Below are 13086 nucleotides of genomic sequence, written 5' to 3' on the forward strand. Positions count from 1 at the left end.
GAAAAGAAACGGTTGCGTGTGAATGTTCACAAACATCTTAAATCTTTTCTTTTTAGTGAAGTTAAGCTAGTTCCAACTAGAGGTATAATGGTATACCAACAGCCTATTTTATTTACTTTTAAGTGCCAAATCAAGTCGGCGAGTTTGCTTCGTTTTTTTGTTTTTGTTTTTTTTAAGTGTCTTCTTTTACCACTACACTCCAGTCGGCGTGTAGTTAGAACTAGCTTAACTTTACCTTGCAGTTGGAACTAGGTTAACTTTACCTTCCGAAAAAGAAAATATTTAAGCTTTTGGTGCACTATTACACCCTAAATTGGAACATGCTTAATTTTACTTTCCTAAAATTTTAACATGAAAGCTGTTATTATCTTTTTAGGAAAGCAAAGTTAAGCCAGTTCCAACTAAATTGGATAATCGGTAATCGCCACACTTTTACCAGCCTCTGACTCGCTACTATTAGATTATAACTACTAAGACCACTATATTGTACTGAGTAGCAACGAGAGAAGTGTGCATAATTGTGTGCAATTTGGGATTAGTTCCTTTTTTCAGGTTTGTTGTGGGTATTGCACGAGTACTCTTCTCTGGTAGCATACTAAAAAAAACACAAAGAAAGCCGAAGAAATATCAAAGCAAAATTGCTGTGAGTTTTTTAGACGCTAACTAAATTGAGGTCTTGCTTCAAAATGGCTAGTGTGTATTTGGTAGTCGACTGCAGGGTGCTGCTGGGAGTTGGTGATTGGCAGAGGACATCATTGTAAGTGACATCTGGCATTCTTTTTGTGTTTCTTTTTTTTTTTTTTTTTTTTTTGCAGAGAACACAACACAATGCGGTGAGGCTATCTTGGCCAAACAGGCCGCAGCATCAGGCTGCACAGATAAGTTGTAAGTTATAAAACATTGATCAGAGCGCCATTATGTACCGTCCCTTTATCCCCCTAGCCCCTTTTCCACTCTGCCTGTCTTTATCCACAGACAGTAAATGGAAGCTTATACCTGTTGACCTACATTACTGCCATCTTGAGCAGCAGAGGTTGTGGTAATCCTGTAGCTGCGGGGCTCCAGTTCTGCTTCAAGCAAACAGCAGCACATATTCTGCAGAAAATTACTTTTTTTTTTTTTTAAATAGATATTTACCTCTACTGAGCTCAGAAGGTTGGTTAGGTTTACCATGGTATAAAAACGTCTGTCTACTGCCACTTTGCATTTGCATGCGCATTACTGACAATTACAACATTACCAACATCTCAATCTACTACGCAAAAACAATGTACAAATGGCGTTTATTCACCTTTTGTATGAGACGTACGAGGTTATTATTTGGCGACGACAAATAGACAAAGCTAACAACTGAAGGGCTAAAACTGTACATTCAGATAGTTGCCATTCCACTCGAGTCCTGTAGGTGTCAGTAGCACACATTCTAAACTGTTTCTAGTGAATGGGGACGGAACAATTTACAGAGAAACCGGGATATTATTAAATTCCGACATGAAATCTTCAAACTCTATTATTGTCTCTTTTATCGTTTCAGCTGTGTGGACCCGGAATGCTAATGATAAAATAAACAATGCTAACAACAAAGCTTAGTTGCATGTGTCAGTCAACTCGGAAATGGTCTTAAAATTCCCAGTTTTACCGAAGACATGACACTAGCTGCTAAAGCTAGGAGGTGGTTGCTGTTCCGCTTAAATCCTGTAGGTGTCAGGAGCCTCCGGTAACTGCTGCCGCCTACTGAATAGCGAGGAAACAGCTTACCGATAAACCATGCTAAAATTACCAACAGTTAACACTACAGTTTCAAATCTGACTTATCGGGAATAAGTGTCCAGTTTTTCGTACACTATTGCACTACCCATTAAGCAAATAGGGAGGATGCATAAGCCCTAGCCTCTCTTCAAAGTGACACTTAAAGGTTGAAGTGCATGTTTCTTTATGAGGAAACGACGCGCTTTTTATCTTCACCGGCTCTCTGAGCACAAGAGCAGGCGGAAATATTTATGACGCGAGTGGTAGGGGAGACGAGCGGTGAGTCGGTTGCCTTCAAAGGGCGCTCCAAGGCCACAGCGCCTGTTCCTACTCCAGCTGCGCTTTGCTCAGGTGGCCCTGCGCCGCTTCGGCTTCGACAGCTCGACGGGCCTGGAGGAGACAAGCTGGTTTGACGGCGGCTCCGGTTTGGACCGGACTTGACATTTCGTGGACGGAAAAGAAAAGGCGGTGTTCTGGGTGTGCGTCTCGTCTCGTGACTTATTCCCAGAGTTATTTTAGGAAGCTGATGTACATTATTCATCATGCGTAGCAGGAAGGAGCGTCACTTGAGCGTCAAAATCAAACCATTTATTTTTAATACTAATGTTGCAGAATGAATTTTAAATGATATAAAATCGTTTTGGCTTCATAGTTTGTTGAATAGTTACAGTTCAAACTTAATATAGGGAATTCTGAACATTCCAGGGGGTTGCATTAGTTACTAGCTGGCTTCACTGGGCTTATTGAATACTGAATGTTACTTTTCCAGGTTTGCGACTACATGGAGCTCGAGGTCCAGTGTGACTCGCTAGCCAGAGGTTCCCAGCAGAGATGTTCAAAATCAGAGCAGCAGACTCATACCGGTCCACATGACTTCACACGACCGATGCGCTGAGATAACACGCCGGGATTAGGGCCACATAGTGTCCCTGCGCCGTTGCGTTCACCAATGTGTGCAAATCCGAACCGCGGAGCAACAAGAGGCTACAGCAGCAGTTCCCAAGATGGGGTATTAAAAATCACCACGGGGTGAGTGGGGGAAAAAAACTGTGGAAATCAAAGCGAGTAGCCAGGAAGAGAAAACTCCCGCTAAGAAAAACAATTTACTTGAATTATTTCACATTGTTGTGTTTGTATGATGACAATCAATGATGATGATGATGATTCCTTCAACTCCAACTTTATGGGTGTCTCATGTTCCACTGTAGTTAGTTGGCAAACGCAGTGTGACCTGATGCCTATCTACATTGTCATGCTAATGTTATGAGAGAAATGAGCCTGGTTTCATACTGTGTATTAATAGCGTGAGAGCGAGAGATAGCTCGAGACAGAGAGCAAGAGAGAGAGAGAGAGAGAGACACACACACAACGCTAGCAATCGACCTAATGGGCAACTGATTTGATGAGCGTGCAGCTGCTGGGTACTGAGCGCTACTTGCATGCCACGCACGTCATCGCGCATCTTTTTTTCTTCTTTTTTTTGTGTGCATGCTGCCATCCCTTAGCGGCGCTCATTTCCTGCTGTTTCATGCCCAAACATCAAAGAGGGCACAGCTGTGTCACTGGATAACCGCTTTCATCTATTCAGCCGCCGCATCTGCGCTAACGTTTTTGCTCTACGTCATTAGCAACCGACCATAACCGGGCGATAATCTTCACTCATGCATGCGTACATACAGAAGGTTTGTGTGTTCTCACTTAAAATCACATAACACAAAGGAGGCTAAAGGCCTTATCACCCTGCACAGTGCGCCGTCAACCAACCCATTCATTTTATATACACAGCGCAACGAGTCGCAATGTCGTGCTGTGTTGGCAGACGTGCCTGCATTAAAAAAAAATTCAATTCGCCATCAATTCGACATCTCGCCGCATCCAATCGGCGAGGTGGTGATGGAGTCATTTCAGAGTGATTTGGGCGGAGTTGCCCAGTGAAAACAGCAATGAGAAAATGGAGGACAAAATTCTTAATGTGTTTCTGGACAAAGGACAAAAGTTGTACAGTGAATGGATGAAGAAACATTGGACGGAGATCTCCACAACTTTGAATGTACTAGGTTGGTGGTAGAAACGTCATTTTTAAAATTTTACCTATAAAAATGGGAACTTTCATAGCATAGCCAAACATGGTTCACTTGTATCATGTCTCCTCCTCCTTTTCATTATAAAGCCAGGACTTTCCATTGCAACTGTAAAAAATAGATGTTGCCGAGTTGCAGCCTACTTTACATCCATCCAGACCAGTGGGAAAAGGAACCAGGCTACTTCCTGTTTGGTGGCTTAGCAACCAATGGCCAAATATATTTTCAAGCTTCCGCTGCGCTGTCGTCATCCCAGCACGCTACCCCGTGGTGGGAGCTGTGCAAACCGAGTCCAGCGGGTAAGCGTATAAAAGGAGACAGCCCGAGGTTTTGTCAGGATACTGTACTCTAAAACGTCACAAGATACACACACACACACACACACTTATCTACATGATGGTCCAGCTTCTGAGCTAAATTTAGGTCGGATGACAGCTCTTTGGCTGAAGAGGGGAGCGCAACAACATGGTTGCGGTGGCAGAAAAGATAAGCCACGTGCCTGAAAGGGCTGGTGGTGATAGTAGGGTTGGAACTCTATGCCAAAAATCACAGTATGTATTGTCTTCTTGTTAGGACAGAGAAACATCAATCTGCTAAAAAATATATATATATATGTATATCAATGAAAACACGTTTTATGACATGTTTATCATTTTCTAATGTGTGTAATTTTTGTTTAATTAGTATTTTTGCCTGGGTTTTTCTCTTCTTTTTTGTATCATTTGTGTATTTTCCATACTATTATGTTTTTAGATCTAAAATGTTTGTATGATTCATATCTTTTGGTAAAAAAAAAGAAATTATATATATTTTTTTATTTTTCATCTATTTTTTGCATTTGCTCCCAAATATTTTTGTGCAAGACTTTTGAATTTGTTTCTTATATTTAGATTTTTTTTTTTGTCAAAACTATTTTCTTCCATATGTGTATGTTTGATCAAATGTGTGATTTTTTTTTCACACATTTGTGCATAGTCTAGTATTTGTGTAGCTTGTCCAATATTTGTATTTTTTTCCATCTAATATATATATATATTTTTTGTTTTTTGGTCCAATATTTTGTATTGTCAAATGTTGTGTCTAAAATGTGTGTATAGTTATGTTTCAATCTTTTTAATAAATGTGAATTATTAGTCTGATATGTTTTCTTTCATGTTTGTATGGAATTCATGTGATATTTTTGTTTGTTTTTTTGTCCAATTTTGATATTGTCTAGTATACAGTGTACATTATTGCCTTGGGTCATAGTAGACTGCCATTATTCACAGTCATTATTTTGACTTGTGCCGTTCACTTCCATCAGCAAATCCCTGCTCTATTTCCTTCAGCAATATGGTGATAACCCTGATTATTTTGCTCACTGCAATGGTGATATGACATTTTCATGTGACAGATACGCCATTTATTCAACATTTCATCTCGAGTTGCCATAAAAAAAATTATGTTTTTGTGGCCGGGTTTAAATGTCAGACTGAGGGGACGTTTATCAGTGTCTAACGACGGCCCTCCTCATTGGTGGATGTTGCGCGTATAGCGACGAAGACGAACTGTAACTCTCAGACCACACGCTTTTCTTCGAAGCGTGCCCCCACCCGGTGGGTTGTGGAGCCGGGGGGGTGGGGGGGGGTAATGAATCACGCGCAGCCATAATGAATGTCCTTATTCAAGTTTGCTTTGATGCAATTCCACCTGACTGATCTGAACTCACAGAACAAAAACTGCATCTCCGCTGACGGATTCCTTCAGGATGCGTGAGTCTTCATCACGCGTCTCTTCCTCCACTCAAATTCCCTCTGCGAGCAAAACAAGGAAATTTGAATTTTTATTTAAAAAAAAGAAAAAGGCCAACATTGCACTTGCATCTCGCTCATCAGAGCGAAACATAAAGACAAAGTGGTTTAGCGTCGCCAAGCTGACCCGGGATCTGTTTTTATGGTGCTGAACACATGTAGCAATCAATTTACAAGCTCTAAAGAGCCACTAAATGAATTTCCTGATACCAAACACACTCAAAATCTATTAAGGGTGTAACGGTACAACAAAGAAGCACGGTTCAGAACATACCTTGTTTTTTTTAAGGTGACGGTTTGGTTCACATTGGGTACAGCAATGGAACAAAATGTATAGATAAATGTATGTTTCTCTGGTGTAAACAAAGACACATTAATGCAATGGAAAAAAATACTAGCAGTAAATTCAGTAAATGCAAATAAACACGTCTAAAAACAATAAAATAATATTTACTGTTGTAAAATTGCTTCAATATTTTCTTTTTAGAAAAGCGCCTTGTCTTCTTTTCAGGAAACTGCCAGCAGTGAATTTTCCAATACATGAAATATTCAGACATAACTAAAATAATGAATACAACAAAAAAATAGTATTAATAGTATAGCTTAAATCTTTCCTTTACAGGAAAGGACAACATCGAGTGTTTACGTCTTCTTTTTTTGGAAACTGCTAGCCGTAAATTCTCCCCCCAAAAAATGAAAGAGTCTCAAATAACCAAAATAATGTAGAAAATATATTTTTTTAAATTTATATTTCATGGTATTTAACAGCTTTTTTTTCAGGAAAGTGCAACATTAATAGTTTAATAATGTATATAATAAAAAAAATTCAAATCATTTAATACGTAGTCTCTTTTCTTTTTAGGAAAGTGCAACATTGTCTTTTTTTTTTTTTTTTTTAGCAGTTTAAACTGTCTGAATTCTTATGCTATAAAAACAAGTTCTACATACCGGCAAAAGCACATTACTAGCCATGGCGTTGCCGAGCCAGAGGCTGAGCTGCACTGTAGTTGTTTACAAAGTAGGCGTGCGGCTAGAGCGCAACACGCTTCTTCCATGTGGGAATTCTTTATAACTGCAATCTAACTGTATTTCTTGCTGTAAATGTTTTGAAGCGATGGTTCCCCCGCCCCCCCCGACAGAGCTGCCCTGTTGGACTGGTTCGCCTCCTTGTCGAGGTTTGTTTTAGGCGTGGTCACATCCGCAGTCTACATATTCATCCAAAATCAAGCAACAAAGCGCGATACGTCTCTTCATTCTGTTGCTCCTGACACGTGTGAGCGATCAGTGGCGTTTTGGGTGTCAAAAGAAAGACGCGCTCACAAACAAGCTGTGTCAAAAACCAACTGCTACTTTGTAGTGTCAGCCATGTTGTACTGTCAGCCTCCTAATACTCGCATTGTAGTCTCATTGTGGCGGTAATTACTTTAATTCTGCTGCTGGGCGGGCACAGTCCAGACAAACGCAATGTTAATTACGTGCACGGGTGATTAAAAGCGGCTTGGTTGGTGTTGATAAAGCGACGGAAAGTGATTGACGCCGCAGCGCAGACGCCGAAGCAATTGGCTTTCTCGGCCCGGTATCGCTTTAAATGGCGATTAAACTGGAATTAGGAGGCGACTGGTCGAGTCCGTGCTCACGAAACCAAACTGCGAGGAGGAGGCTTGCACGATTTAGTGGCTAACAAACTAAAACAAAGATATCGAAATAGATAGCCAGGACTGGTGGAGTCCATGCAAAAGAAACAATGGTGCACAACTCAACGCGTGACAACATGAAAGTGAAAATAATTTCTTGTAAATTTCACACAACACAGTTCACAACCCTGCCAAATTTGAATGATTACAAAAATTGCCAATTGAGGCTTCAAAATTGGGGGAAAATCATGCTGTCTCCGCTCTTGAACGCTGTGGGCGTGGCCGCTGAAACCACGCCCCACTCAACTGTCAACTGTCAATCAAATAACACTGCTCCCATATGGAAGAACGGATGCTACTTCGTCTCGCATCTTTATTACACGTAACTACATGTTTGAGGCGTGAAAATAGAGCCGCTTAAAGCCTCTGATGGTGACATATTTGAACTGTGTATCCCACCGGGTCGTCGTGGGGCTTTTCCACGCCGCGGCAACGCCACGCTGGCTGTCACGTTGGACTTTTTTTTTTTCCGATCTTGCTCTTGTCTTCTCTCCGTGCCATGTGCGCACTCACGGCCAACAACGTGGCACTCTAAAGCACCCACGCCAGCTCAAAGTCCCGGTTCACTAGTTGTCAAGTCAGACTTTTTCCCCCCCCTCTCCGCCTTCTCTTTGTGGCATCTGCGCACTCATGGCCGGCCGACAACGAGGCACTCTAACGCGGCCATGCAAGATGCATTGTCGGGGTGTAGGCATAGCTAGCGAGGTAACTGCATGTCGCAGTTGCGCGGGATAACCGCTGATGCGGATGAAGGTGGTCAAGGTCTTATACAGTGGGGGAGGGGCGAATCATTGCAGGCGCCAAAGTACATCACATGATGCCGTTTTAGCCACGCCCAAAAATGAAGAAAACTGAAATGGTGAAAAACGCTATAGCTCCACAAATGAGTACTACAGTCGTCAGTTTTAGTACATTTTCAGCAATTATCTTCAAACATGTCTTCAAACAATGTCTTCAGAAATAATCATAACAATATTAATAATAATCAAATAAAAACAAAACAATATACTTTATTAAGTCAATATATATAATAATAGCTAAAGCTATAGGAACCAGATCAGGACTGGCTGAGCCCAAGGACATGAAACATAACAACAAGTAGGCCTGTAAATTACAATCAACAAATAATTGCATAAATTAAATCAAATAATACCAATAAATTAATAAAATAACAACTACAAAATTAATAAAACAGGTCACTGACGAACTGGTCAAATTCATGCACATTAAACACAACAAGGCCACACAATACACCGGCTGACAGAAAGATACACAAACATGAATAAATAAAATCATAAGAATACATCAAGACAACAATATAGCATAAAAATCTTATATAACGCTTAGGACTGGTCCAGTCTGTGCACATGAAACACAACAAGGAGGCCTGCCAACACTGCAAAAGTCACCAGCTGACAAAAAATATTCATTATTAAATAAATAAATAAATACACACACACACACACACACACACACATATATATATATATATATATATATATATATAAAACAGCATGAGTGGCTCAGCCTGAAGGGTCAGGCGAGTCGGGCAGCTGAGGCAGATGCGGCGCTCCAAGGCCCCAAAGCAGAGCTGGATGTTCAGGCTTCACTGGGCCTCCTCAGCAACACACACATGCCCACGCACACACACGCACGCACAAACACACTGCCAGAAGAACTAGAACAGCCTCATTGAGTGGAGAAATGTGAAGAGGATTTAGGTTATGTGTCTATTTCTATAGAAGTATGTGTCTTAACTCTTTCTGTGTGTGTGTGTGCGTGCGTGCGCTTAACACTGGAAATGACAAAAATTGCCGTGACATCAGCATTCTCTTGAAGTATGGTGTTGAGAAACAAAGTGGCTTTCCCCCCATAATCCCGTACTTTCCGTTTAGCACTAGTAAGCTAACACTGCAGTGACTCCACGCTGCTGTTTTGGTTAGCAACTGACTTGATGGCCCACTCAAACCCATTTGGATGAAACTTGAGCGTAGACATTCCATGGTCACCTGCCGTGCCGTCGTCTCGTCTTCCTCCTCAGTCCTTCCGAACTCCCTCGTCCTCATCCCCTCCCACCATGCTATCTGATCCCTTCCCTAATTTGCAAAAAAAAAAACAGGAGCCCAGTGCAAGGCTGCCAGGTTAACAAAAAAAAATATCCAGCAGGCTCTCTGGGGAGGCTCCAAACTTTCACAGGTAAGCACTCTGGCATACAGATGCCGCTACGGATAATGTAACTACCGACTTCCTCCTCCTGGTTCAATTATACACAGTGTGACTCCATCTTATGTAATTTGGTGTGGGCAACCCGGCCACCCAAAATAGATGACTGCAAAGCATCCAGAAATTGGGAAAAACCTTTTACAGTTTGCAGAATGTGACAGGTTGAACACTAGTTATGATCCATATTCGTAGTGTAGGCTGTGGCATTCCCTGGAGCTTTGTATATTATGTAAATCTCCAGTGGGAAGACGACACACATGGACGAAGCGTACACCAAAAAAATTAAAGCCAGGCAATGTCATTGTTTCCATTAAAAAACAAAAGTTGTAATTAGACACTACGCTACAGTTCGGAAGTTTCAGGGTCACTTAGAAATGTACTTATTTTTTAAAGAAACGCACATTTTTTTAACCTCATTCACTGCTGTGGATCATTTCTAGTCGTCAACTGGAATCCAACTGCTTACTGCCACCGACGTAAATATTCGTCAAGGCGTGGAAGAGGGTCTCGCCCAGCTTGTCTGTGAAATTCCAGTTTGTAAACCACTTTCAAGACTAACAGATCCCTGTAGATGGCGGCGCTGATAAAGATCAGGCGGTGAATCTCGGACTCACACTTTAGATGCATTTTTCCAAAATCAAGTCATCCATAAGGGAAATGTTTTAAGATGAGTTTTGAATTACAAGTATATTAAAGTGCGTTGGGATCATTGTTTTGGAGTATATTTTTCAATATGGCCAATTATCTAAAATATTTGAGCGCAAGGGTGTCTACTGTTGCCAAAGTTTTTGCTATTGACGGTGGCTCTTGGTCACTGCAGTTGGCTTTCCTGGGAGGTTTGATCATATTTTACATCTCAAGTGCAAAGAGACCCGCGTGGATTCCGCTGCTATGAAGCATGATATTTATAACATTGAAACAGCTTCATATCATAAAAGGAGTTTGAATTTAGCCTTTCAAATAATGTGAACAAGACATTAGTGCTCATTAGCGAGCGCAGGAGGAGCAGGACTGCGCGATAGAAGGTTTAACAAGCGTATCATGTTAAGTTGATTACACGGCACCACGTCACACTTGAATTTATGGTCAACGAGCGGGCGGCAGGCTGGCGTCGTGTGTGTGTGCGCCGGCATCTATACGTCTATTCCACACAATTATTTCCTCATTTCACAATCATTAAAACATAAAAACAAACATAGTGGCTGAGAGAGTCTTTAAAGTGGCCTAAAATACTAAATAAACACGGGCGGACACAAAATTTTGGAGTGACTCTACTGGAACACAAACTGTTGTGTCTCCATAATGTACTCCACACTGACAGTGTTTATATGCTGCTGTTTCGGTTAGCAAATGAGCTGAAACTGGCATTTTAAACAAAACGAAATAAGGGTTTTTATCAGCAAATTGTTTTATGATGGGAAACAACAGGGGTCAATTTGAGGGAGGCGTTTATTTGTCCTAAGTGGAATGAGGCACTGGTGTCTATCAGAGTGACGTTCACAATGGTGCCAATTTTGTGCCAACCCCTCTTTTCACCTCTGTGACGAAACACAAGGTCACGCTTGAATGCTACAAACGAAGGCCGAAATCAAACAAGTAGCCGGTCGAACCGAAGTCCAGGTGTTGTTGACGAGGTGTCTAATTATTATTACCTCCAATAAGGCGGCGTTTGCGCCCGGGGCGATTAGGAGATTAGCAAGCGGGAGTAATGGGGGGTGGGGGGGCAAGCTCAACGTTTTTAATTTTCCTCTCCACTACACTATTCTAAGCCCACGGCCACAGTGAACTTGAAAAGCAGCCATCTGCTGCCCTTTATTTACCTGCCCTACATTAACACACAGTGAAGGCCGCGCATGTGTGTGTTATCTTTTGTGGTTAATCAAACTAAGATTAAAAAAAAAATTTACTTTGGAAAACAAGATTTTTCCCTGTTTTCTGTTTTCAAACCAGTTGCTGAATCATAATCGCAATGGGGAAAAAAATCTATTGTAAATAATCAATATTTGAAGCCTTAGTATGAATAACCTGTAACTAACATGTAGTGTGTTGAACCTGAAGCAGCCTCAGAAGTGTATATCAAACTAGTAACCCTTCACATTAATCAATAACCAAGAAGCAGCTCTACGTTTCCAAAAGGTTGGTGAGGATTAACATCCCTGCCTCTCCTGTGATATTTGATTTTGTTTCATCATTGAACAATAACAATCAGTTCATAAGAATTAAACATAATGCAAAATACATTTTTACATAATTATTCAATCGAATAATCGATAGTCCTTGTTTGTATACCATGTCACATTGCTTGTCATACAGTAGTAGTGTTACAAAAAACACACAAGTAGTGTACCGGCAGTGGAAGGGATGTGATCATGACACAGGTGGAAGGACAGAAAATAACTAATAGGAACCTAAATATGAGCCAGGGTTGCATTTGCTTTGCTTTGCATTCGACAGGAGCAAGAAAAACGCATGCAAAATGCTGCAAAAACAAGCATTCCCATTCAGAATGGGGTGTGTGAGTGTGTGATGCCCACCCGCTTCACTACCAAGGACAGCGGCCGATGCTGACAGCCATGACAACAACACACGCTCCGGCCCCGCAAAATGATAGCTCCCTTCCCGCATGAAGGCATCGGCACGGCCCGGTCCGAGCCAAGCCAACCCACCGGTTGGTCGGACACATGTAAGCCGAGAAAAGCTTCGGCATTCCCGCAGGCGAGCGTCCGCGACCACCCCCCCCCCCCCCCCCCCCCCCCTCTTTTCCTCCTCCACCATCATCAACCCACCATCCACTATAGTCGCCCCAAATCGAAGGAAAAACTAAACAAAATAGGCCAGCGCTCACCTGCTCGTGGCCGGGGTGGAAGAGCTCACATGTCCCGTCGCTTTGTCCGGTTCTCTCCTACATGGGCGACGTTACGTGTGAGCCAGTAGCGGCGCCATGTTGATGGGTCTCGGGGAGCTGCTCTCCTCCGGTGCGCCACATCGGGGAGAGGGGCGGAGAGCACCGGGAAGGGGGGGGACGACGAGCAGGGGAGCACCTGTGTCAGCTCCGGGGAGAACGCTCACCTTCTCGGTCACTGGCAAGGCTCCTTCCCCTGACTGTAAATGTCCGCCATGTCGTCACAGGCAGCTCTTGCCGCGCTAATGTTAGCACGATGCTAACGCCCCATTGCAATTACATTAGCCATGCTAACTGGGTTTAGCGTTGACGTCACTCCTAATTAGCATGTACAGGTTATAAAGTTGATCTTTAATATGAAAAAAAAAAACACACACACACAATTTGACTCAAAAGGACCATAATAATTCAGGTTTCAAATGATACTGGGCTCAAAGTGGAGCGTAAAAAAAAGAAAAACCGACAGAAAGCGTTTTAATAAGTACAGTAGTGTCCTCGTGTGACGTCATAGAAAAGATGACGGCGCCATCTCGTGGTGAATTGCGGGAGTGCCGCAACAACGGGACGTGCAGAGACAACCAATCAAAGACTAGTGACGTCATACGTCTTGTCTCTTATTCTTATGACATTCAAAAGCCGGCATAAAC

General features: G+C 42.2%; 1 protein-coding gene across 2 annotated transcripts in view; it reads right to left on the reverse strand.

The window, feature by feature from the left end:
* Positions 1–12729, reverse strand: part of pak5 (p21 protein (Cdc42/Rac)-activated kinase 5) — a 55156-nt gene extending 42427 nt beyond the window's left edge. Inside the window, exon 1 of one of the 2 annotated variants that reach the window (XM_061753940.1) lies at positions 12383–12729. The gene's annotated coding sequence lies outside the window, so the exon portion shown is untranslated. The remainder of the gene's footprint in view (positions 1–12382) is intronic. The other variant, XM_061753941.1, reaches the window with a different exon arrangement.
* Positions 12730–13086: the final 357 nt, after the last annotated feature.

Source organism: Phyllopteryx taeniolatus, chromosome 18, assembly GCF_024500385.1.
Source record: "Phyllopteryx taeniolatus isolate TA_2022b chromosome 18, UOR_Ptae_1.2, whole genome shotgun sequence".
Lineage (NCBI taxonomy): Eukaryota > Metazoa > Chordata > Actinopteri > Syngnathiformes > Syngnathidae > Phyllopteryx > Phyllopteryx taeniolatus.